General features: G+C 46.3%; 1 protein-coding gene across 2 annotated transcripts in view; it reads left to right on the forward strand.

Annotated features, from left to right (window-relative positions):
• Positions 1-3076: 3076 nt before the first annotated feature.
• The window catches only part of LOC147233276 (beta-1,3-galactosyltransferase 1-like), a 134483-nt gene continuing 109790 nt past the window's right edge, over positions 3077-27769 (forward strand). The window contains exon 1 of one of the 2 annotated variants that reach the window (XM_086147924.1): positions 3077-3233. The gene's annotated coding sequence lies outside the window, so the exon portion shown is untranslated. The remainder of the gene's footprint in view (positions 3234-27769) is intronic. The other variant, XM_086147925.1, reaches the window with a different exon arrangement.

Below are 27769 nucleotides of genomic sequence, written 5' to 3' on the forward strand. Positions count from 1 at the left end.
GGATCATTTGGTACAAATTTTGTTACAAATGATAGTTTTTTCATTAAACCTCGCGAATCTTATTTTGAAAAAATACTGTTTCTGCCTTCACCTCCCCCTTATTGTAATTGTCTAATATACAGTGTAATCGTTGTTTTCAGATGAAATACGGGGAACTGACATACGTTTTTATTATTTGAACCCCCGTATTGCTGACCCGTCCGCGGAAACATTTTCATGTATGAAACTGGTCCAGGGTACAAAAAACTTTGGGGACCCGTTGATCTATACAACTATCCTGCAGTCAAGGTCACAAGGGGCTGGAATCTATCCCACAATGGGCGAGAGGTGGGGTTAACCCTGGAACGATTGCAGGGCCCCAAAATTTGTAAACACATACAACCATTCATTTCCCCGATCGCACGTTTTGACAAATTACCGTCTCCACTGAACCTCCTGAATGTGTTTCAATCGTGGGAGGAACCCGGAGAACCAAGAGGACCCCAACATAGACTCAGGGAGAACATGAAGGTTAATTTGTATTTGCTATTTGCAAGTGTTCTATGCAGTCCCTATGTCCTATATTGTAAGATGCTTGGATAAAAGCGTCTGCCAAATGTAATGTAACGTAATGTAATGTAATGTAATTACGACAGTACATAACAGTACTTTGGCATCAGATAAAAAGTCCATGTGGGTTGCTCTGTGTTTTCGCTGACAGTTGCCTAAAGTAAAGGACGCCCTGATGCCGGTTCAATAATTCAACATCCTTTTCCTGAATTGCTGTTTGGCATTTATTTCTTAATTGGCCATTTTCCCCCCAAGTACCAATTGGACTGACAAACCAACGTAGACATCAAATGGTTTAATGAGTAGAACCCCACCACCACCACCAAGAAATTACAAACCTGGACCATTTGCCATTGGATGGGAAAACAAGAATAGAATAGCTGACTGAACTGCAGGGCAATTGAAATGCTGAGGCTACATGACTGGAGCTGGGCAAATAACACCAATGAAAAGCGCTTACTAGTACTTACTTACTCAGTTACAGCATGTACATGCTACTCCTGTGGTTTCAAAGGTAGCTGAAGTGTGGTAGCAGTTGAGCTAATTTGACTGTTTCTTGTGGTAGAAGGTCGTCTTTGTGACGCATCTGGAGTCTTTTTGGCATTGCTGGAGCACCAGCGCATGCATCTGTCTTTTCTCACTTGAACAAAAATGAATGAAGATATGAATGAAGCTTGTCGGTGACTAGCATTTCCTCCAAAATGCATCAGAAGGCACATCACGCCGGGCAGAGGAAGACCTGACAGGTGACAGGTCAACAACTTCAATCGGCTTAACGGTAAGTATTTGTGAAGATGAGCTGAGGATTTTAATATTGGGAGCGACGAAGGCCCTGCTACGCCGGCGGAATCAGAAACACGGGTTTCCCTGGAGCCCGAGGGAGAAGTCCGTGTTACCTTAACTGTTTATGCTTCCTTCAGTTCCAGCTCTTTGCCGTCCTGTGATTGGTTTTCAGGTCAAAATCAAATGATAGTCCACAACACCATTTGAAGCAAAACACTCGAGAATCCTTATTAAGTACCATCACGACTAACAACATTAGACCAGACAAATGTTCCGCTGTCTTATGGCCATGAAATTGGAAATATCACGTCAGTGATGTGATGCAAAGACCTGCTTGCACCGGCTCACGTTGGGGATGAAGCGACTGTAAAAAATGATGGTATCAGAACCCGAATGAACTGACCAGATGACCATTTTTTTCTAGAAAGTTCCCAAAGTCTACAAGAGCTGTGAGTTAAAAAGGCTAATTTCTGCTGGGTTATGTATGTACATAGCAGTTTTAAACGTCGCACAGTACCCCTGCACGCATACTTCCCAACTTGGCTTTGCGTTGCCATACTTGTTATATCCAATATATCCACTGGAGGGCAGTGCAGAGTTCAGTGTACTTCCAACTTCTGTTTCAGACAACAACAAACATGGCTAGCTGGTGATAACAGACATTCAAAGTATGTGGACCTCCGGCGGTCAAACAGATGCGATGCCGATGTCACGCCGACTCCTTTGTGCCTTTCAAACTTGAGCATACCGCAGAACAACGCCTCCGTGACTTCCGGCGGCGGTACGACATTTGCCGCGTTGGGCTACGCATCCGCGAGCTCCATAAAAATGGAGAGCACGTATGTAACATTGAGAGTGAATGAGCCATGAGCTGTTTCTTTGACATTCAGGCGATTGAGCGATATCCCAGATCCAGCGACATTCGAAAGAGGTCACCGTGTTGCCGCGGTCGCGCGACGGATCCTGCGTGGGAGACCAAACCGTGAAGCCCGAACTGTTTGTTTTTTTTTCTCTTCACGATGCACCGCCGAGCGGATTGTCAAAGGAATGAACGATGGCCCAACGTCGATCATCCCTCCATACGCCGACCTCTGTCTTGATATAACGGAGGCACCTGTTTTAAACGGGAAACGGTGTCCACTCCGCAAAGCACTCCACGCCGTTTACACCACCCGTTTACACCACCCGTTTACACTGTGACGCTGGCAGAGTTGCCACGCAAGATGCTAATCATACCATCGGTAGCAACTTGGAGGCACTTCCCCGTGATGTCTAGAGGAAGGAAAAGCAGACGAAGAACACAAAACATACAAGTCATCTGGACATGAAGGTGTCCTACACATATCTGGATCCTGACCCAAACAGTCAGATGGAGGAAGAGGAGGAGTGATTGACTGAACTAACGCAGCGCGATGATGGACTTGGATGGACGCGGGCCTCCCCCTTTTAAAACGGGGTTCAAATTAACGTCAGACGTCCTCGGTGGAGCCGCGATGTGTCCTCGGATGACCTCGGAAGACTTCGGAAAACCTCGGATGCCATCAGACTCGTCAGGCGTGACACGCGCTTGAGAGTCAATCTCCGTCCATCAAGCCTCCTCCTCCTCGCGCTCCTCCTCCCGCGCCCTTAACGGCCGGCGCTGATTGGTCGCTCCCCCCCTCCCCCCTCTCAGCCTCATCTTCATTAGGGGCACGCTGATTGGACGGCTCCCGCCCCTGGACGCGCGTGCTGCGCGCGAGACGCAGAGCGGGCGGGCAGGCGGAGGCAGAGGAGGTGCCGCGCGCGCGCTGCAGAGCGAGAGAGCGAGCGAGCGGAGCCGCGAGGCAGAGGAGCGCGCGACCTGGGGGGGGAGAAGCCGCGTGGCGACCGCACGCGCTCTGCGGAGTCCGAAGACGCCACCGGTACGTTTGTTTTCATTCCGCACCCCCTCCTCCTCCTCCTCCTTCTCTCCCGGACCAAATTCCGTTTGAATTTTTCTGAACAAGTGTTTTAATGTGGCGACCATGCCGTGTGCCCCCTCCCCCCGTTACTGTTCCCCGGGACGCCTCGCAAACTTGCCCGTCGACGGTCGCCTGACGCCACACGGACGAGCCGCTTCCGCCCCGGACGTCCAAGCCGGAAGCTCCTCCGCGCCACATTAAGCCCCTGCGCCCGTCACCGGGATAAGAAGTGGCCTGCATTGTGTCTGGATTTTTTTTGGTAAATGTGTGTGAGAGAGCGAGAGGGATGGGGTCGGAGTAAATCCAGATTACTGGTCCAACATGCATGTCATATTCCTGTACACTTTAGAGCCTAATAACAAGTACAATGATGCATCTGGCTGTTAATCCGCCTCACTTAACTGTGAACTCCATCGGGCTTCAGTGCAGGGGACTCAACGGACGGGTGGTTCATCACTCAGACGCCGCAATGCCAGTCCAAGGCGGTGGAGCAGGAGCAGGGCAGGGGGAGCCAGCCCTCCCTGCCGTGGCGTCCTGCCCTGCGGGATCCTACCTTGCCATAAAAGGGTCAAACAATTCGGGACAGCCGCCGCCGCCACCGCCGCTTCCGCCGCATCCCGCGAACTGTATGCTTAAGCCTCCAAAAATCCATTTCTAGAGATTTACTTTGACAGTTGCTTTGGCGACCGCCGCGGATCCGGGAGTGCACATCTCCCCGCCTCCCGCAGGACTGATCCTCTCTGTTTGTTGTTTTTTTTTTTTGATATTTTGGAGGTTACGCCGCCACTCGAAGTCATTACATCAATACGGTACGGCCTTGCACTTTGTCATTCCGGGCGAGAAAGCCATCACTTATGTGAGCTCTTTATTTTTCCACCTTCCAGCATCTGGCTTGCCAAAGTCTCCCCTTTGGGCCCATTAATCGGCTTTTGACCTGATAATACCAGCAGAGGTTGGGGGGGGGGAAGGAGGGTGGTCTTTGTGCTTTGGACACCTTCCCTCTTTCATTCATCTCCTTTGAGATGAAACACATCTCGTCTTTTGTTTCACCGGTCCGGCTGTCTGGTCGTGTTTATCGAGAGGGGTTGGAGGAAGGCGCTGTAGATTTTTTTTTTTTTTCCAAAGGAGCAAAACAATCTTAATTGATTCTGAGCTCTACTGACATCCTCTTTAGAAGTGTGAATCCTCGGCAGCCGCGCAATTCAATTCACTTTCGATCCACCTTTCAGTGTTTTGTCTGCTGAGATTCTGAATGGAGCCCAGTGATTCACACCCTGACTTTTCTGTATTTCCGCTTGCAGAAACTTTCTTTATTAATTAATACAGGCTGATAAATCTAAACCCCTAAATGTAGAAAGAAGCCGATTCCAACTCCTTAAAAGCTTCATCTCTTTTACATCCCCATCTATGATGTGATGTACTGTTATTTATCCTCCTCTTGATGAAAGTTTTGTATACACACTACAGCTATATCTGCAAACGTCGTAAACATGGAGGTTCGTTAGAGGCCCTAAATAGCTGCATGTCTCTATAGGAGTCAAGAATGAGAGGGTGAATGTATGTATGTATGTATGAGACTGTGGGGGGGATTAGGCTTTAGCGCCCACGCAGCCCTGAATGCGGGAAAAGCGATGTCAATAATGAACAAATGAAAGAATATTTGCATTATTTAACGTTTTTTTTTTTTTTTTTTTGAAGATGATCTTCTTCCCACTTATGTTTACGCTGAGCTCCTGTGCTAATGCAAATTTCAATCCAATTCTTCTTCTGCTAACATCTGAAGATAGTCCAGGTCGAGTGTTACTTTCTCCAGTCGATGTTTGTGTTGGTTGTTAAGGCCGTGCGCTGACATGCCTTCCGGGAAAATGGATGTTGTTTGATGTCTCCAATATTGATAGAAGAACTGATTTCAACCCATTTGGATGTACGTGAGGCCGCAGCCCGGGCTTTTGCTGCCAATGAAAAATTTCGTTCTAATCGTCCGTCTGCACCAGAATGCCGTTCGTGGCACCTGACAAATGAACAACTTGGAAACAGACTGCGGAGTGGAAAGACGTGAAAAATGTCTCTGTGGAGATGGGGACAACGCAACACTTTGAAAACAGACACGAAGGTTGCCGCCAATGGGCGTGGTACGGGTAGACTGTGACAACAGTGGTGCAGAGACAGGAAGTGTCTCTACACATGGACAAAATCGCACTGCCAACTACCGTCCCGGCATGTATACTACAGCTTTTCTAGTCCTTCCGCTGGTTTCATGTGCCGGGATATAATTTTCAAATCATTGCCATCTGCATGTTGTTATGTTAATTTTTGCATTGTTATGCGAGTGTTGTTTTGGGAACTCCTCTGTGTTGGCATCCTAACACATAATTGAGAGAATGATGTCTAGAAAGAGTAAAACAAAAAAAGCCTGTTAGTTACGGTGGGCTGACGTTCAGATGGGAGTCGCCAGTGCCTAGTTTGGGTTGTTGCCTTCTTCGGGTGAGTTGTCGGGTACAGATGGATCTGCGGACTATGCTTGACGGCAAATCCTTTCACTTAGAATTTAGTTGCCATGTAAACATGCTTTATTGTGACTGTTTGTTGATCACCTTGTCCAGTCTGCTATTTGCTGGAAACAACAGCAGTGGCTTGTCAAGAAGTGGTGGTCCATGACCCTTAAAATAGGGGCGCCGTGGAATCACATTCCACACAGTTCCCCATTGGAGGTGAAGCATACAGACGATATCCTTGTTCTTCTTTTTCTTCAGGTTTTTCGCATCAGGGGTCACCACAGTGAATAAACCTTCTTCAACTAACCATATTCTCTGTATCCTCTTCTCTCATACCAGGTAACATCATGTTCTCTTTCACTACATCCATTCTCTCTGCCTCTGAACACGCAATCCCCCTCGCATTCTTCGAGCCACAGAAACGCAATGTTGGAGTCCAAAATTGATTCGCATGTTGGGTTTTGGCATAAGCTTTACGCCGGAGGCTTCCAGACGCAACCCTTTTCATTTACCTAGGCTTGGGACCGGCTCAAAAAGACACCGGCTCGTGCCCCTGAGGCTGCGGCATATAGACCATATCCAAGCATGTGCAAATCTGTAACACCTTTGAGTTTCTTTCACAATTTAAGTCTTCAATATATAGTACATTTGTTTGTTATCGTCATCATCTGAGTGTCCTGACCCAGACACACTTGCAGTATATTCTGTGTTTCGTGTCAAGCCTCTCACAAGTTCCTTTTTCCCTGCTTCACGTAGCCCATAAAACGTCTGCTGTCTCCAGAGAGGCAGCTCTGCGGCGGTTTTTAAAAAGTGTCCAGATTTAAAAGCGATCATTACGGCATTCATGGATCAATATGGTTTCTGGAGAAAGGCTGGAACGAGCCACGCAGAAATCTATTCAGACTGACGTTTGGAGATAACAAACATCGGCCCATTGTGTGAAATCCCAGCTTTGAAAGCGGTGATCGTCGGAAGTCATTATCCAGCGCCTGGTTATCAGAGTCCGATCACAACCTTTATATCTTTAAGTAAGCTGTTTACATCTGCTGTGTCGTAAACTCCATCTTATTGACATCCTCCGAAAGGAGGCGAGCCCCTGGGCGGGCGTCTAATAGTCTTGGTTTTAACTCATTTAAGCCTCATGCAGGGGTTTATGTGCGAAGGCATCCTGCCTGTCAGAGTCATCGGGCAAGTGTGACACCAAGAATTGATCTTTCGAAAAGGCCCCCGCTAAATAATTAGATGCCCTCTCTCACTTGTGGCACCGGTCGGGAAATTGACGCCTGTATTTTGTTTTTTTTCTTTTCTTTTTAACCGAATTGAATCTGCAGAAAGCTCTTCGGGCACCGACAGATTTTCTTAATTACATGATATTTTTGTACCGCAAACGATTGGAATTCGATTCGTGGACCTAAAACCTCCACCCACCCAGATGAGATAAACCCGCTGTGACAGTGATGAATGGCGCTTCTAAAGCGTGCAATAGAGGAAAAAAAAAAAGTGTATCACGGACCAGCTCATTAAATTGCTCACAATGCCGAGGCACTTTTGCTTTCTACGCTGCTTTTCTTGTCAACAGAATTCAAAGGGAAAATCTGTCAGTAGGTGGGTTGCTGTTTGTTACCACATGCAATGGCATTTTGGTGCCCTGAGGGAGCGTATTTCTTTCAAGTGTACAGCTTGGCTGATCAAATGTCAGCGCTGCTTTGTAAGAGACTCATTTGGAAGCCGCGACTTTATGGAGACATTTAATCTATGTCAAATTTAGGCCCCCCTCCTCTTCATCGTTTTCTTTAAATTTCTATGGTCGGCAAACCTTCCTCTGCTCTTTTGTTGTCGTGAATCAGTCTGCCCTTTGAAATGTTTTTGCGTCAGCATTCAGCTATCACATTGGAAGGGATCTATCAAAGATGAAGAGGAGGGTACAGTGTTTCAGTGACCGAGGGGCGCGATGGCAATCATCGATGCAACCCAGTGTTCACATTGGACTCCGCTCGCGTGGCCACCTGTGTTTGTCATTATCCAACTGTGAAACACCCTCGGGGTGGGAAAATATAGAAGTTCATGTCATGATCAATGCAATGCATCGTCCTTGCAATGGTTATAGAGGAATAATGGATATTGTACTGGTTTTTCTGATCTTTACTTGGGGGCAGGTTCAATGGCAAGTGAACATGCAGGCTCGCATACACATACTACAATGCTATATAGCCTTGTGTGCGCTATTGGCGTTGGCGTCCTAGCGTCAATTGGTCCCCGCGTGAAATGTGTTCATTTCACTTAGTGCTGAACTATAAATCAGCTCGATCAAAATCACCGTTTGAAAGAGCCCAATCTATCAAATTGCCAAGGCCATTATTTTAATTGTAACTTGCGTAATTCACTGTGTCTTTACAGGCTGTGGCGAGTGAAAGTTTAACACGGTGGCTGTTTACTTGTTTTTAAACAACCCTTGCGGAGGAATTACCTCATGGTGATTTACAGCATGCCCGGTCTGGGATGCGGAAGATCCCTTTTGATCACCTTGTGGGGAAAAAAATGTCTGTCTGTGTATCTGGCCTATTACCCTCTAATGACTGCAAATGCATTGGAATTGGTGGAGATGCACATCAAAAGTATACTTTGACTTTTAAGAGAGAGACCAATGGAAGTAAATCTGTCTTGGGTTGTCTGCTTTTTCCACCTGTGCCATCGTTCCCCAAAATTCATTCTGATTGCGTAGAGAGAATAGACACGACCCACATAATCATGGTCATTCAATGAGCCTTGTCAATGTTATGCTAATGAGTGCAGGTATGACATTAAATCACAAACTCTCAAAATAAAGAGTTAACTCTGGAAACGCCGGGTTTTACTGTGCGGCTTAAATCACAATCAGGTGAAAATTTTAGCTGCTAATAGGATGCGTTGATTTTCACGGTACGCTGTTTGATCACTCAGCATTCTTTTACTTGTCACATGTAACGGATATGATCAGAATGTTCTGGAGCGGTTGTCTTTCCTGACCTCCTGATGGAGTGGGTGGGATGGCCTCAGACCAATCAGACTCAGAAAGCTTTATTTTTTCATATGTTTATAGATCTTTTACTGATGACTTAGCTGTAGCTTTGAAAGGAATGAAGGGGGCAGTTTGTAAACTTTACAATCAGATGCATTTATCTGCAGGAGGTTCGCCTGGAAGTGAGCCTAGAACCGAATATGTCCGATCATGTTACTAATATGAATGCGAGGGCTGGAGGTAAATTGCCAGTTTGAAGGCAGAATAGCTTCCCTTTTGGAGGAGGCTTTGGATCTCCTCCAGATGACTCAGAATGAATGTGAATCACCAGGAGACATCGCCAAGTCCTGAAACCGTCCAGTGGGGTGGCGCAGGCAGCTGGCGCTTTTGGGTATAAATAGCTATTTTTAAAAATCTGGCTTAATGTTTATAATTTCGAACAGCACGAGGTGATACCTGACACACTTGGGAAAAGACTCTGGGAGGTTCCAATACTCATGAAAATAGAGCTACATACACTTACATGACAGCTGTGGGTACATTTTACCTGTTTGCGGTTCCAGTGTTAATGAGACATTGGGAAATTTTCTGATCCCGTGTGTCTCAGATCCCACTAGAGATGCCTTGAGAAGCTAATTCCTTTTTGGAAATATCAGTTTACCTACAGTCAGCCCGCTTGCTTTCAGTTTTGATATTTGCACATAGGTTGTGAGCCTCGTTCTGTGGTATGGAAACAAATGATCGGGGGGGGTGCCTTGTTGAAAATGCCTTCGGGGGCCCTGGTTTTTATCGTTAACCCTGCAGACCTGGTCTGGAGGCAGAGCAGCGGATTCCCTGAAGGGGTGAGAAAAGTGGTATGTTGTTGTTCTGAATTGTCAAAGGTAAAATAAATAAATAAATAAATAAAGTTCATTGTAGTGAAGAGTGAATTTTTTAAAATATTATTCATTTCATCTGCGTTGGATTTGAAGTCTGGTTACACCGGAGAGCTCTGTGCTGCTGTGGTCGTTGTATTTCAAGAGACTTTTTTTTTTTGCTTGAAGGTGTTCATTGGCTTCACACTGATGCGCTCTGACCTATGCTGTGCCTCCACGCTCGCTCCTGCTCATGCCTCGTCTCTCTCGCTTTCATTTCTATCCCCTCTCTCTCTCTCTCTGAGAAAAGGGTTTGGAGGGCAACACAAACAAGCAGCTATGTGTTTCATCGCCGTCGTCATTTCTGCGACTGCCTTCCAAACTCCACAGGATCGTTTGATAATCTCGGGTCTAGCCAAGCGTGTTCCCCATTTTTGCACATGGCACCGGAGGCACACATGATGGATTCAGATCCAACAGCACCATATTGGAATCGCATTCATTTTCAGCCATCGGTCTTTTACGGCATTATTTTGCATCGTGTTAGTGTCCCGGTTTGCAATCACGTTTCTGTTAATTTACGAGACAGCCAAGGGTAAACTTAATAACATGCTTTATTGTTAATTTTCCTGAATTTATTTACAGAAATTATAAATTATATGAAAGGGGGAAGTGATGAGCTGTTATTACCCAAAACGCTCGGCTGACAGATGTCTTCCCTTATTTTGCAGAAGATGACAAATCAGCACTCTGCGGCGAGATTAATGAGGAAATTGGGAGAGCGGTTGGGAAGGCAGAGTGAATTACATTTCACCCTGATTGGACCTTGTCTCATGACCTGCGACAGATATTCGTCACTGGTCGGTTTGCTTTATTCCAGAAAGAGGAAAAACAAATGATGAGGAACCGTGTCCCTGACGGTGGTTTGTTTCAAGTTGCGAGGCTGAGCCATGCCTGTCAGCAGGGTCTCCGTTGAAAAAGCCTTCACTTTTGTACCTTTTAGAACCCTGGTAATTAATTTTTATGATAATGGTGAGGATCGCGTTGGGCATACTTGTCCGGGCCTGTCATACATACTTAAATTTTGGCCCATCTTCTGTTCTAAATAGAATTAAGGTTGCTTCAATGTACACTATGTGGCCAAAACTATTCACTCACCCATCCAAATAATCAGAATTAGGTGTTCCAATCACTTCCATGGCCCGGGTGTATAAGATCAAGCATCTAGGCATGCAGACTTTTTTTTTTTAAACATTTGTGAAAGAATGGGTAACTCTCTGGAGCTTATTGAATTCCAGTGTGGAACTGTGATAGGATGCCACCTGTGCAACAAATCCAGTCGTGAAATCGCTCCTAAATATTCCACAGTCAACTGTCAGCTGCATTATAAGAGCATGGAAGTGTTTGGGAACGACAGCAACTCAGCCACAAAGTGGTAGGCCATGTAAACTGACAGAGCGGGATCAGCGGATGCTGAGGTGTATAATGCAAAGAGGTTGCCAACTTTTAGCGACTGACCTCCAAACTTCGCGTGGCCTTCTGATCAGCTCAAGAACAGTGCGCTGAGAGCTTCATACAATGGGTTTCAATGGCTGAGCAGCTGCATCCAAGCCACACATCACCAAGTGCAATGCAAAGCGTCGGATGCTGTGGTGTAAAGGACGCCGCCACTGGACCCAAGAGCACTGGAGATACGTTCTCTTAAGTGATGAATTGTGCTTCTCCATCTGGCAATCTGATGGGAGGGTTTGGCCCCTTAGTTCCAGTGAAAGGAACTCTGAAAGCTTTGGCATGCCGAGACATTCTGTACAATTCCATGCTCCCAGCTTTGTCGGAATAGTTTGGAGCTGGCCCAGTCCTTCTCCAACGTGACTGTTCTCCAGTGTGCAAATCATTGTCCATAGAGACACGGATGATCTTGACTGGCCTGCACAGAGTCCTGACCTCCACCCGATTTTGGGATGAAGTAGAGCGAAGACTGAGAACCAGGCTTTCTTGTCCAACATCAGTGTGTGACCTCACAAATGCGATTCTGGAAGAATGGTCAAAAATTCCCATAAACACACTCCTGAACCTTGTGGACAGCTTTCAAAGAAGAGTTGAAGCTGTTAAAGCTGCAAAGGGTGGACCCACATCATATTAAACCCTATGGATTAGGAATGGGATGTCACTTAAGTTCATATGAGAGTCCAGGCTGGTGAGCGAATACTTTTGGGCATTTCGTGTATTTATCAGCTTGATACTGTAAAGTAGAGTGTACAATAGATGACGACCAGAATCCTTGCTTATCCAACCTCCGGTATGAAGGTTTGATGCTAAGTTAACAAAAAGATGGATTTTGTTGATAGTTTCCCGGCATCACCGGCTCCCTGGCCGGTTGCTTATTTTCAGGTGCTTTGTCTGATAGCACCAAAGTTAACTCCGCTAGTGAGATTTTAGCAAAGCCGTCTTTTAAAAGGGAGGAAAAATCTGTAGAAACGAGTCAGGATGTCTGAGAGTCATATCTGTAGTCGGAGGAGACAAACACCAGATTTTCTTTTGGAAGAATGCACGTGAATGACTTCGACTGTAAGCCCGATGTATATTCAGCGAGGCTTTTGGAAAACATCCCACCAATCAATGGTCCAAATTTACAAGTCATGATCTCTCTCTCACTCCTTTTTCCACTGGATAATAATTTTATTGAACAAGCCTACATAGATGGAGGAAGGTGGCGTCATGCAGCTCCGCCACAGCTTATCATCTTGCGATCCCCCAGCTTTGGCTCTGGCGACTCCCCTCCTCTGCTGGCATGGGATGAGCGGGACACAGAGCCTCCCCAGCCCCATTCTTTTTAATTGGGTTCTGACGACGGGGCCTGGCCGGTCCTTGCCAAGCTGGCTCGAGTGACTATTGATGTCTCACGGTTCCCCCTTGGTCAAGTAGATGATTGGATTTTCATTGAAGTGGTCAAACAGCGAAGGAGCGGGGGGGTAGAGGAGTAAGGTCCCCGTCTAAACCCCCTCCCTCTAGACCTCTGAGGTGCTTGGCCTCCAAGATAAATTAATCACTAAAGAGAAGAGCAGCACGAAAGGCGAAAGTCCTGTTTGTGTTGGGATGTATCTTATCTCCTCGGCCGCACCGATCCCTTGTCATTCTAATTTTAGCCTCTGAAAAGAGAGTTTATGCGGTCTATTATGTCGAGTATATTCTACCCGTTGCTTCGAAACCCTCCCGAAAAACAAATCTGTTCCGAAAACCCGAATGAGCCAGTAAGGGCGTGGGGATTTTATTTTTTCTTCTTCTACCAATTTCTAGAGAGAGAGTTCCGGAAGACATGTTGCGTGGTAGAATTGTGGCTCCACATGGCAGAACTTGCGAAAGCTTTATAATTTTTTTTTTTCTTGTCTGATCCCCCCCACCTCGCCACACGCTAATCCCCTTTCACAGAAGCCCAACATGGTTCCGTATTGATATTTATCTGCAGCAGGGTTCAGTGCGGAGCCAAAGTTCTGCCATTTTTTTTTTTTTTTTTTTTCACGTTATTCAACTGAATTAATTAAATGCGGAGTGCAGGTCACTCTCCTCAGTACCGCTCAGGCCTGCAGGTGTACGCGTATAGCACGGACTCCGTAGATGATATAAATATACAGTTGCACACGCGGTTTATTTCAATCAGCGTCTGCGCTCAACAAGCGCACACATCCCTCCGCGGACCAGAGTAACCCACTTGGATCCATGTGCGTTTGACTCCGAGGCCTAATTATAGCCCGCTGTTACGTATAAATGCCATACGGAGCGTCGTTAATCTAGGTCTAACTGGATGTAACGCCAATTATTTCAGGTGTGTTTGCCACACTCCATGCATTTTAAGCGTCTTCATCCTTTCTGAGGGCTGAATGCAAATTTGACATTTTCTTCTCCGAATTGCGTCTCGTTAAATTGATTTCAAGGGCAGGCACGATAAATGCATCGCTACCCGATACCCATTTCATCCAAGCTGGTCTAGTTTAACTTCGTTTGCTCCCAGATGTGAGGAAGCAAAAATATATATATTTACTTTTGATGCAGACATTAAACTTTCCGAGATGACCTTTCGGTCGCAGCAGAGGCCTCCTCTCAGAGGTTGAAGAGATTTCATATCGATCTCCTGCCACTGTGACCTTGTTGATGAGACGGAGACGCCATTGCCAGTTACTGTATGCAAGCAGTGCCGTGATTCGCCGAGTACCTTCAGCCTGTTTTATCTGGGACGAGTCTTTTGTGCTCAAATCCACCAGGTTCGAAATGTTGGTCTTGGCACTGTTTCAAGCTCAGTAGTCAAGACCAACAACCGCCGGCACAAGAAGGCACCTTCAAGACTCATTTATGCCCAAATTTTGACACATGGTTGTGAAACAGAATATCTGCTAGAGGGCAGTGTTGAGCTCAGACTAGTGTCTGTAGGGACTTTTAGTCATCCTGGTCATGGTTAATTCTTGTCAAATCTTCTCAACTTGATTTTCTACCCTTGAGAGCTCCTTTAAGTGTAGAGTTCACTCGCAGGTTCTTTTTCCGGGCATAACAAGCATGGTACCGGTGGAGGAGCTGGTGGTAATGTATGCTCTTAGAACGGCGATGTAGATGGCGATGGCCCGTGCTGCCGTTAACCACATGGCGGCATGTGGATGGAGAATTCTTCTCCCTGATGCCATGTGGTCTTCTTCTTCCCTGCTCCTCTTGGCAGTCAAATTCGAGCCACTGTACTACCCCAAACGGCTTCTGGTGGTACTACCCCGTTTAGTTATGTATTTGTGAGCTTCCCGAGAACGCTTAGCATAAATTAACCTCAACTCTTGATCAACTCTCTATGTTGACCATTACAAGGAAAGTCGTAGTCCTTTTAACACTGGTGTACTTTCAGTGCAACTGCATACAACCCAACAATGAAGAAAAGGGAAGTGCCAGTTTTCTTTCTTTGACCAGCCTCTGGTCTGATTAGGCTCAGCCCAGAAGTTCTCTTCAGGCATCTCTCCGCTCGACTTCACGCTTCATGCGATGTAAGACAAACCCGTTGATCCGTTCTTTTTCTCTGTCATGTATTCCTGGCCTCGTTCATGAATCCAAGGACGCCGCAGTTGCGCTATTTTTATTTTTTTTAAATGGGAGTTTTTTCAGATAAATGATTTTGATCCGCGTCAGAGTCTATTTTGACTCGGATCCAATTAGGGATGGAACATTTACTGCTTTAATGATGAGCCCTGCTCCGCCGGCATTACCATTTCAAATGTTCATCTTCGCCAAAATCGTGTTTGATTAGCTGGCTTTCCAAAGCTGGCGGTAAACACCGTCCACCACGCGCATACTAAAAGGTGTAAATGAAGCGTAAAAACACAACCCCTTCTCTGTTTCTAGTGCTGTGATGCCGATTTCGATGGTCCGCGATGGTTGAGTGTATTTAGGTAAACCCTTGTGGGCTGTAGAAGATCCTAACCGACTGAGGTTGCTTGCACCTAGAGAGCTTAGAACATCTTCTTTGTCCCTCAAATGCTAAGCGCACAGATTGTTTAGATATTAGATGTTACAGTAAGTGATTTTTGTAGAGGTTGGAGCTGCCAGGCAAGAGGTCTGGAGGAGGACCAGAGAGGAGAACATTTGAATTAAGAGAAAGAAAAGGATAATTCAATGTCGAGGTAGACTGTGAACGTGTGTTGGTTGGAATGAGGGTGGAGGTGAGACCACCCGTGGTGTTTCGTTTAGAGGAACAGGAGAAGATAGAAGGCAGATCTGGAGGGAGCAGAGATGAAGATGTGGAGGTTCTCTTTGGGAGGGAGGAGGATAGGGAGGATCAGGAAGGAGTCCAACCAAGGGACTGTACATTGTAGATGTTGTGGAGATAAAGTCACACTGAGAGGGTTCAGATTGCGCAGAGAAGGGATAGTGAATATGTGGAGAGAGGACTTTGAGATTGGAGGTGGTCTAGAGGAAGAGCAGATAGGAGATTTATGGATGGCATGAAAGATGACAGGAAGTTAGATGGGGAGAGGGATGGAGGCAGATGATTGGCTGTAGGGACAGAAGAGGAGATGTCATTGATTTGTGTCCGTTTCATTCCAGCATCTCAATCACCGCTGGCCTCTTGTAGACAGGCGTTGGTCTTATTTTCGGTCCTCATCAGTGTCTGTTGGATTTTTGGTGTTATTGTTGTGACTGTTTGTCGCCATGGTGACTTAAAATAATACCACGGGTTACTTGGCACTTCATGAGTCCGAGGTTGGTGGTTTGTGAAGCTCGCAGGGGAGTTTTCCAAATCCACTCCCGATTGAATTTTTTCCTCTAGTGATTTCTGTTGTCATGGTTACTTTGTCATTCCTTGTGTGTGGAGATCAGGGCCCTGTAATATTTGCATTGGTGGTGTTCAGGCAAAGATGGAGGGTGGAGAAGTCCACTGGGAGAAAGGGGGGATCAGTTACTGAGCTAGTTAACCTTACTGTATCACATTGGTGGGAAGTTCTTGTACCGTTTCCTTTTCTTCTTTTCCTTTGGCCATGGCAACCTCTGACGGGAACAGCAAAATCACCTCCCTCTATTTAGTTCTCTCTTCTCACACCAACTAACTGCCTGTCCTCAGTGTTTCCATCCATAGACCTCCATTTAGGTCTTCTAGACCTCCTACCTAGCAGTTCCAACCTCAGTATCATTCTAGCCAGAACTTTAGTATCCCCCCTCGGTCCATGTCCAGTCTGATTCCTAACGCTACATCATCTAACGTGCTATTCCTCTGAACTCCTTTAAGGATCCTCTCCATTCTCCTCACTTCCAAATTGGAACCTCTTCATCTCTACTACCTGTGGCTCTGCCTCCTTTCCTTTTTCAAGCCTTCTAAGTGTTTGCGCATGCACTCTTGCCCCCATGACCCCGTCAGGGTCTGCAAGGTTATAGACCTCCACTGTACGCCCCACCTCCGGTCCCGTGTGCAAAGCCTTCATGCGTGGAAATTCTGAGTTTCATCTTGAGTGTTGTCACTGAATTCTCCAGGAGCCCCTTGTTTTTTTTTTTTTTTTTTTTTTTTTTTTTTTTTAAAGAGCTGTGAGGAAGTCTGGAAAGGTCAAATCCCACCCGAATAAAGCTGTCTGAATAATAATAAAAGCCCTTTTATTCAAAGCGTTCCTCCTCCTGTTCCATCGTTCTTTATTATGTAATTAAGAGGGTTATATCACCAGGAGAACAACACCACTTTCCAACTTGTCATTGCACTCCAAACGCTTCCAATGAGTAAATTAGCATCAGTGGTTTTCTGTTATTTGTCACGATGACACTCACACACAAGTGCTTACTGCATTGCTGAGGACGAAGGTGGCCAAAAAAGACCCTTCTGGAATTTCCCAACATGTGCTTTCAGACGTTCTCTTCTATTATTTTCTCCGTTCTGGGTTTATGGGTTGTTTGACTTTACTGTCTTTGGGGTGCGTTGTGTGTGTGTGTGTGTCGGGGGGGGGGGGGGGGGGGCGCGAGGTGCACAAAGCAAAAACAAACAAACAAACAAACAAATGTTTCTTCCCCTCGAGCACCCAAGAGGCAAAAACACATTTTGAGGTTTGTTTGGTGTAATGATTTCTCAGAGTGTGTTTATTCTCTGGCTTGGGGGGGTGTCTTGTTTTGTTGTTTCTGAAATGCTCGCAGGCGACGCCCGCTACATATCTCGCTGGAGTTGGCAGTGGATATTTCTGACATTGGTTTGGGGTTGTGTGGAGAAGAGGGTGGTGAGACCAGCCATGCCATATGGTTGACTGGAGGTGGCTGAGGTGGAAATGTTGGGGTCCTTTTTGGGATTGGGGTGGATGGATATCTGTCTGTCAGTGCAGATTAGATGTTCTGGCAGTCAAACTTAGATGGTCTGGACATGGACAGAGGAAGGATGGGTAAGATCTGGGTAGGCGAAGAGAGGTCTCAAACCACTGGGCTGTGGACCATTTGATACGAAGCTTCAAAGAAAGAATAAGGTTATTTGAAATGAAATATATTTCCTTTTCATCAGTTGTTTGGGTGTTTTTTGTGGTTTTTTTTTGGAAAAATTGCCGCTTCTGCCTGCGCCCTCAAAGGGTTTTGCAAGTCGTCAAGTAAGCTGGCAAGCTAGCCCTCGCTAAAATGGCCTGCAAACAAATGTCACCAGAGAGCTTCTTTGAAAAGGGAGAAAGAAGCTATAATGAGACACCAAAAGAGTCTCCGATTGGATTTAAAAGAAAATATCAAGAGTCCTTCAACGACAGTCCGTGGAACCAAAAAGGTAGGTGACCACTGGTTTAGTGGAAGAGCAGAGAGGAGGTTTATGGATGGAGGGAAAGAGCATACAGAAGTTAGTAGGTGTGAGAGAAGGGGATGCAGAAGGTGAGATGGATGAAGATAAATGGCTGTGGCGACCCCTGAGGGGAGCAGCAGAAGGTTCGGGTTGTGTTTGCTGCACCCAGTCAAGTCGTCCAAATCCCATGTGCCTGCATGCTGTCCAACATAAATACTACCACACATGATCCATGAATTACTCCTCTGTACTTCTTCCACCAAAGATGCTTTTATCTGCTCTAATTACTCCGGGAATGTCGGTTTTATTCACTTGCCTCTTATATTATGTCGGGACTGTGCTAATGCGTGCTCTGGTGCGACGCACATGGCGTCCTCTTTTAATATGTGAACCCCCATGCATTTTTCACAACGCGGTTGATTACATTCTCTGGATGACTTTTCATATTTAATCAGCTCTGGGCATTATGGGTTTTTACATGCGTAAGAGTGCCCATTAATATTCATCGCAGAGACTTGTTCACTTGTTGTGTCTTGGACTTATAGGGACTTTAAGTGGGCTTCTATGATGGACGTTTTTAAATAATGCATTTGATATGGCCCTGAAGGAAATTTGGGACACCTCTTATATGAAAAATAATCTCATCTTCTGCTGCCAAATTATAATTTTTGACCAAGAAACTCCTTTTCTTACACTGTAAGTCAAGAGAGTGACTGCATTGAGGATAAGATGATGACGGGGGTCACATATGCACCTGAAAACAAAGAAAGATCCAATGGTGCTAATTCGCCTGATTCACCTAAAACTGTCAGGGAGGACGGCTGATGGAACACCATCAGCCAGCAGAAAGATAGCAGAAATGAAGATGCTGAGGTTCTCTTTGGATTCACGTGCACAGATAGGGTCAGGAATGAGTCCATCAGAAGGGACAGCACATATTAGGTGGTAGATATTTGGGTAGAAGGATGCTCAGGTTGGGAGAGGTGTAGAGGAAGAGCAGAGAGACGGTTTATGGATGGAGGGAAAGCTGGAAGAAGAGGGTGACCCTCTTGGTGACCCCTAAAGGGAGCAGCCCAAAAGACAAGGCACAAAACAAACCCCTCCTCTGTGTGGTTATGCATTCATGTGGTGGTCACCTGCGTTCCTTCTCGAAAGGCAGTCTTGAAGTTTTGGATATTCCCTGTCGGTTCTATCGTCTGAGGGGACCGGCACCGGTGGCTCAGTCGCCGACCAGCACTGACCTTTCCCGTGAAAATCTGCTTTGCAGCAGTTAATAAATTCAGCTGAGTCATTGCTAATGCGTCCAAGCCCGTTGTCAATGCGTCAATCCTCTGCCGGCCTCCGAAAACAGAACTTTCACAACAATACACCTCCTCATTGGACAAGTAAAAAGAGTATCCCCATTAACCCCAGCGCTGCCATGAAGGATATCAAGTCTGCACAGGCTGGATGTAATGAAGCGGAGACTGAAAGGCCATATATTGCAGTTCCTGGGATTGCAGCTGCTGCTCCCCCGCTGCCTTTTGAAATATGTTTGATGTGCTGTGATGCTGAAAGATGCTACATTGGGTCCGGTACATTCAAAGCCAAGCGCACCGTGCTCCCCGTACGTGCAGGGAAAACACGGAAATGAGCTTGTGTAGCAACAAGCTGCGGCTTCTTGCTATGCGGCGCCGGTGAGGTGAAGCTTAGCTGTTTATCCGTGACGTTTAAATAAGGACGGTTGCCGCTGCAGACGCGTAGAGCTCGGCTGCCCTCTGCAGCTGCCAGTGATTGAAATCATTAGTCAAGGAGTATTCGACCCCTTGTGCTGGCAGCATCACTGCTACACAGGAAAACAGGTTGTAAACCTTGAGTTTTATGAGGCCACTGCATCACAGCCCAGGGGATTGTCTCCGCCCCGGTCTTCTGCCCGCTGCTCAAACACTCTCCGCTCAGATGCAGGACGTTTACGAAGTCATCAGGACCACCAGACCAGCCAGACGCTGATGACAGCAGTTTCAGTGCAGGAGAGACGTTCTGAAGCACACCAGGGTTTGTCTCTGCACATCTGATGCTTCTAGATTGCAATGATGGCCAAAGCCTCTTTGAGCCATTTAGTCTGGACAATGATGTTTTATTGGGAGTTTACGAAAGACTGGGTGATTGGTATTAAAAAGGGATTTGGGATTTGTTGAGCCACATTTCCTGCATGAATTTCAAATCCCTTTTTCTTTGTTTTTTTTTCCCTCTACTACCGGCTCACAAATTGTCACAAAATGGGGCTAATAAGGTCTCAGTTGTTGTTGCTGTCAGATGGTGTGTTCGCTTTGTTGACGTCTCTTTGTCAGAGTGATAAACACCTGGAGAATCTCAAAGCTGTGATAATCTCTGCCACCTCTGGGTCCCAGAAGACAACAAACGACACACAAAGAAATGGGATAATAGGAATAAATTGTAACAAATGAGCGGCGTTTCTGGATCCGAGCTGCATGTCCGGTGTAGAAAGACCATGCTTGCATGTGTGTATTTTCTTTCTTAATACCATCTAACGTATTTTTGCTAATAACTATCCTTACATGTATGGGAAAACGAGGAGGCACTTGATGCAGCACTCAATCACCTACTGCCACCGTTTCCAGACAGGCCCGCCGAGGCTCAGTTGGTGAAGCCACTGTCCCTCCAATCAAATGGTAAATGGTCTCAACTTCTATTTCAAGTGGATTGCATTTGCATACTGATTGCGGCTAACCAGGGCATCGGGAGCAACCTGGGGCTCAGAGTCTTGCACAAGGACACTTCACAGTGCAGGGGAATGAACTGTCAATCCGTTGCAGCGTTGGGTCAGTTGGTAGAGCTGGTGTCCTTCCTATCGAACCGTGAATGTGTTTTTTACCGTTGATTCACGCACAGATGCCGGCACAACCGCCATGCAAGGCAGGTCGTCGGGAGCAACTTGAGGAAATCAGTGTCTTGGCTGAGTGCTTCAGTTTGCAGGTAGGAGGAGGTAGGAATTGAACCATCAACCTTCTGATTGGATGGATGTCCACTCTACCAGCTGAGCCCCAGGTGGGCGGCTCAGTCCTCTGCATGCTGAGGTCTCCACCGGCTTACCGTGGACTCCAAATTTGCTTCAGATGAGTTGGTTATCGCCTTGTATCCTGGTCAACAGCTGCTGGCTGTTACATCAGGACAGAGGTGCAGCGGTGAAGTTTCCCCTTTGTCTTATGTCAAATGGCCCGCTCATACATTTTATTTGATTGTTACTACTTAGTGTTTCCATCACAGCAATTTGCACCTTGTGTGATGTCCTGCCCATGTGCTGCGAAAACGGCGCTGCGTTGTAGACTTATTGCTCCTTCCCATCACGGCATCTGCGCCGTCGGTCCTGCCATTTCCAGCGCATTCATCACCATTAAGACGGCAATCAGGAGGGAGGGGTGCTGCAGATGTGCTCTGACTGGAAAGCTGGCAATCTAGATGGCAGGTCCAGATCACCCTGAACCCCCTGCTCCATCCCATTATCGAGTGCTATGATCTATTGGGAGGAGAAAGAGGGAGCGGCCCTAAAAGAAAAGCAATAACTCCTTGGCTGTGGAGGCACAAGTAACCCTCCCATCCTTCTACTCAGCTGTGTTTGGACATTCACTCCTGACCCCCCCCCCCCCCTCCACACGCCACCTCCTCCCCTCAAGTTTATCATCAGCTGTTCCCGTACATGCCTTATTGCCTTCCCCACCCTCATCTGTCCGCCCAACTGAAAAGGCCTCCCAGGAAGAGATTAGCAATCCAATAACACCGTGGAGCGTCCACCTTGGCGGCAACTGCTCCCCGGAGTGAATGCCGATGAGAATGGACAGTACTCTTTAATAACAGCCCAAGCAGTGTTTGCTAACAGTGAGTTGCATCCCAGACATCTCAAGGTGCTCCCATATGGCAGTGCCCCCCAGTCCTCCTTTGTCTCCCAATTAGGTGTGAAAGACAAACAGAGGGGATGAAATTTAAAAGTGACGCCAGGAGAGCGAGGCGGCAATCAAAGCCAATCAGATTAGGACCCTGTAATTGGCTGGCCTTATGGGAGCGCATGGAGTACTCCCATTACGTTCCCAGAAATTCAAATCTTCATTGATGTATCGGTAATTCATGCATCATTTTGGCCGCCGTTGGGCGATAAACCGGAAAAAATTATTCCGACAGTTGTTTCATGGAAATGGTGCTTTAAAAACCCCTCCTTTTTTGTTTCATGTTACTTGCCTGTTCTTGTCTCCCATTTTCTTGTTCTCTCTACCTTTTGATGTTTTTTTTTTTTTTTTTTTTGCTGCTTTATCATTTTGTTTATCCATTCTTTCCCTCATTCTCTGGCACAGCGGTAAACCAGTTTTATAGAGCCGCTCAAAGCCGAGCCTGTTCAAGTGGGGGTTGGAACATCTGGAGCTACTGGCACTTTGATTTATCGACGTTTGCGACTGTGGGACCTCCGGCAGAACAAAATGACGTTTTCCTTTTTCTCCACACATTATCTGATCAGAGCTCGATTCTTGCTGGACGTCCGAGAACTACAGTATGATTTGGTCAGAAGAGTGAAGTAGGTAATGTGAAAGCAGAACCTCATTGACGTTTCCTGTTGTTTTCGGTATGAAAGTATGAACATCTATGCAACACATTTAGTAAGGTGTATAAAGACATGCAAATGGCAAGTAATTCTTGGAAAGAAGAGTGTACAGTCTGTCAGAAAGGGTGGCAGCACCTTCCGGACAAATTGGTAAATTGGCGTGTCCAAATGACCGTGCCGTCGCTGCATTGTTGTAGCTTTCGATCAAATTCTGCTTAGAGCACAGAACGTGTGGGCAGGTTCGATGAGGACTTCCCCGCCACTCTACACCGGGGAGAGTGTACATACATGGAGTGTCTATGTATGAAACGCGAAGGTCTGAAAAACTTGTTCTTGCAGAGAATATACAGGACTGTCTCAGGAAATTAGAATATTGTGATAAAGCTCTTTATCTCCTGTAATGCAATTAAAAAAAAAACTTTTTCATGATATTCTAATATTTTGAGATAGGATTTTTGAGTTTTCTTAAGATGTAAGTCATAATGAGCAATATCAAAATAATAAAAGGTTTGCAATATTTCAGTTGATTTTAATGAGTCCAGAATGTATGACGTTTTTGTTATTGCATTACAGAAGATAAAGAACTTTATCACAATATTCAAATTTTCTGAGACAGTTCTGTAATCTAATGAACGATGGGCTAAAGAAGATGAAGGTGGGATTTGTTTCCAAACATCCATCCATCCATCCTCTTCTGCTTATCCTGCACTATGGGTTGCAGGGCAGCTGAAGCCTATCCCAGTTGCCCCTGGGCGAGAGGCAGGGATCTTCCTGGACCAGTTGATCACAGGGCCCCGACATTCATCCATTCACCTCTCTAGACAATTGAGGGTCTCCCATGAACCTTCTGCATGATTTTGGACCGGGGGAGGAAACTGGACAACCTGTGGGTAACCCTCTCATACAAGGGGGGGAAACTGAGAACACTGTGGGACTTGAACCAGGGACCTCCTTGCTGTGAGGCAGAAACGCAAACCCCCTCCACCATATCAGTTATATGTCCTTTTATTCAGCTCCCCACTCATCCCTCCCTCTGATGCATTAAAGGTCTCCACAAAAATAATGTGAGCATCCTACAACCTGGGTTTTTTTTTTTTTTTTTTTTAAAACAGGGGAAAACTGAGGGCTCTGGAACCCAGCGGGTCATCTCTCTATTCCATAAATCCCCCTCTGGTTTCCTCCTGCAGGGGGGTGGGCAGTCAATTTATGTGCTTTTCTTTGCTCATCTACAGCCGTTAGATGTTGGACTGTTTTCTTCAGTTTCACTGGAGCTTGCGTTTTCGTGATAAAGGGCTTCTGGAAGCCACTTCCTCAAAGGCCCGCGGACCTGAGAGGCCGCAAAAGCAGCCGTTGTGAATTAACATGAGACAACTTCTTTGTGTACCGCGACTGCAGCGGTCACCCGGGATTATTTTTAGGACATCTATTTTTGACGTATTTCATGCGGATCGGCTGTTGCTCTGTATTTATTTTTGTCTTATTTCCGGCAGCCTTCAAACTATTCACGTTGTTGGATTTGCAGAGAGAGGCAGGCGTCTGTTTTGTCCGCTGGAAAAGCATCTCATCTTTTTTTTTGGGGGGGGGGGGGTGTACATGAAGTAATGTTGGATTTTTGGCGTCTCCTGGGAAAAGGGCTGTCCGAGGCACAGGTGCAGGAAAGGATTCTGACAAATTGAGTGAAGCCTGGCAGCACAGGAGGGATGAACCATGTGCACGGATACTGGTCAGGGTGATCTGAGGTCCACAATAAATGAAGAGACCCCCGCCCCCGACACTGTAATTACGTTTTGTGTAATCCGCTCCACGGATGCCCGTCGGCGGATAAAAGAGATATGAGCAGTCATCTGGCGGAGGAGTCCGGGGTGGAGGTTGCCACGTTGGCTCGGCATCCAGCAGCCTGCGACAAATAAAAACTGAATCACCAGGTGGGGTAGATTAATTGGGGGCGGGGGGTGAATAAAAGGATCTAGTGGTATCAGGAAGGCAGCACTACAAGTATTTGAAGGGGAAAGATGGATGCTCTAGACTTTGGCACCCAGCAGCTGATGGACCGGCATCGCCGTAAAGGAGCACGGCATCAATCGTGACGGGTTTCTCCTCCCACTTTGTCTGCTTCGAACAGGAGTTTGTCTCAAAGAGGAGGCTGTACCTATTCCCACCCCTCTCGTCATAGCGTGGATGAATATCCGCTCGAGGCGGATGAGACAGCTCCTGTCCACCTTTCTGCAGGCGCTCACCACAGTCAGCCGCCGTCGCCATTTTTCATTTCTCCATTTCTGGTGTTTGGTCTGCTAGGATTTGTTGAGTCTACCCTGGAGTCTGGTGTTTGCTGCTGATTCCATAGCAGCAGAGATGAGCCATTGCTACTTTGGTTCTTGGAATCGTACGGTTGTATTTATTTCGTCAACTGTCCGAAAGTCATTATCGCCTGTTGCTCTGATGGAATAATGGGTAGAAAATAGAAGGTCCCCGTCTTGAAAAAGAATGGTAATCAAGTTAAGTTAGTTGTCGCCGGCTGTGCTGTTCTGTACTGTCAATGTAATTAATCCATCGATTAATTAAATTAATGAATTAATTCATTCACAATTGACATTGTTTATCCCACGGTCGGAGTTGCGGCCTATCTCAGCTGTGATTGGGCGGGAGGAGGGGTTCACCCTGGATCTGGTGTCCGTATTGAGATATCCTACAATTCACCCATATTTGGACTCCAATCAGTGGTCCATATTTTGTTTGGTCGTTCATCTTGATGGCGTGGGTTCCGCCACCAGATGGCGTTTGAGCACGGATCCATGCAAGTGGAAGGAATAGCGGCTGTAGCTTATGTGCTACACATGCATCCTTGACTTCATGCATTCATTTGTTATCATTTCTCCTGCACCCAGAACCGTCAGTCACGGGGCTGCATCTGGACAAACCACCGTTCACCTGTCATTCACACGTCCTTCAGAAACAAGTCAGTCCCTCAGTGACGACATATCGTGAGGTACAGCATCATTCACACGTCTGGGCGATTGCGTGTCTCCAATGAGCTTCCTGCATGTTTTTGGACTTAGAAAGGAACCCAGAGGAGCCCCACACAATCATGAGAAGAACATTGAGACTCTACTCCTGCAGGAGTCCAACCAGGGACCTTCTTGCTGTTAGGTGAAAGCGCTCACCACTGTGCCACCGTGCCGCCCCGCTCTCTACTATTGTTTATTATTATGATGAGCTTCTGCAATCCTCCTTTGAATTCTAATCCATACACAAGTTTAAATACCAAGCCTTTTCCACCTGGAGGTCTGATAATCTCAAAATAATGGAAAAAATCTGGAGGCCCTTTGTCATCCTGACAGCCAGAACTCCTGCCTGACTGAGTCTTGATTTCTGGAGCCAATATATATCAAGGACGGGGACCTAGAATATCTGCATGCGAAGTTAGGGTCCACAGCTGAGGGTCCCGACTGGAGAATGAGGGCCCAGAATTTGTTATGAACTCAAAATAAACAGTTTAGTCAAGAAAGCAAGGAGCTGAAACACATCATCCGACTAAGACTGGCATTCAGTAACTTGCAGAGCATGGCTGATTTAAAAAAGGGCAAAATTAGCAAAACTGAGCCAGGGGGCCAGTAAAGCTGAACATTGGTGATATGAATGTGATCCAAGATAATGTTTACCATAAATCAGAATACACAACCATCAGAGCCAAAATGACATCATTGAAGATAGGTAATAATAATTAAATATAAACCTGTCATATATGGAGTTTCAAAAATCCAAACATCTGTCTTTCAAAACATGAAAACAAAAACAGTAATTATACCAATTGACAAAAAAAAATATGCCAAGTTAAACCTTTTATTGTCCAAGTAGCTGTTGACTCAGCACTGTCATGGCCACGGTGTCTGCTGCACTGGTATCCAATGGCGACCACGGCCTCCACATTCCTGATATTTGCTTGTAAACAGAGCTTGGCAGCACTGCTAACGTGGCTGGAAATTTAAAAATTTCATGTCACCATTTTTTATTTAGGGATGCCAGAGCCCCTCTCTGACCAGGTCAAACCATTGAACCAGGGGCATTTTTATGTTGTGTGTTATTCTATTTCACAGATTGCTCATTTGCACCTGCATCCTTTATTTGCATATTCTATCTATTATTAGTATTTGCATACTTTTCCACCCTTTAACGCTGCCGTGACAATTTAATTTCCCTGCGGTGGGATCAATAAAGGCTTTTTCTCATCTTTAGATGGAGGAATGAATGGTCATACTTTTGCATTGCTGCAAGTTCTTAAAGTTCCTGGAACCCTTGAATGAACTAGGCTACTTTTTTTTGGTGCTCTTGGATGGCATAGGGACCGTGGATTCAAAGATTCAAATGTCTCAGTGGGTTGCTGTTGTTGTTTCCTGAAGGTATTTTCTTGCGATTTACCTTTTGTCATTGCTGTGATGCCAGAGGTTGTAGCTGGAGGGCGATGGATCCGCGAATTACACAGTGCAATGTATCCCCAGCCCTGTTTGGTCTTTTGAATGATTAACAAAAGGGGAGATGCAAAGGCGGTCGCTCCTGCGCGAGAGCGACGGCAATACTTCGCGCTCTGTCTCAAAAGGCCTGACTCATTGAAGCCATCCCGGATTTGCGTTGCGTCGGCCGCCGTTCCCCGGCGGGGAAGGATTGTGCAGCGCAAATTAAATTACTGGCGGGCCACCAATGCGCCATCCCGCTTTATCACTCCTTACATCGAGACTCCTGACAATGAATGAATGACTGAATAAATGCCCGCGTACGCAATCTGCTCTGCAGGGAGACGCTCCCTCTGTGTGTCGTTGGATTATAGATTGGGCCTTTAATAATCAATGACAGTGCGGTTGTCAGTACAGATTAGTGGTATAATCTCCAGTGTATGCCTTTATAATACTCTTTACACTGTAACTCCCAGAAGCCATTTAAAACCACAGCTTAGCGCCACTGCAGCTGATGTTTGACGCCATATTGGTTTCCAAAGAGGAGCATCTTTTTTTATATTCGGTGTCGGAGTCGCTGGCTTTGTGGATTTCATTCGAGGTTATTTTTTTTGTTGTTTTTTTTTTGAAGTGACACATTCAGAGGAACATGACATTTTGATCAAACCATAAGGGCGGAGGCGGGAGGGTGATTTGACAGTTGAGGTCCCCACACAAGACAGGCAGAGCTGTGCCGCAGACTGATAGGGAGCATCAGGCTCCAGCAGAGTGCAAGTATTTTAACTTCTTCCGATGTGAACGGCAGCAGCCTTCCTTATCTCCACAAGTTTTGCGCGACGGATGGTCGTTATTCT

Source organism: Fistularia commersonii, chromosome 6, assembly GCF_037954325.1.
Source record: "Fistularia commersonii isolate RoL2024-O1a breed Wild chromosome 6, RoL_Fcom_v1.0, whole genome shotgun sequence".
Taxonomy (NCBI): Eukaryota; Metazoa; Chordata; class Actinopteri; order Syngnathiformes; family Fistulariidae; genus Fistularia; species Fistularia commersonii.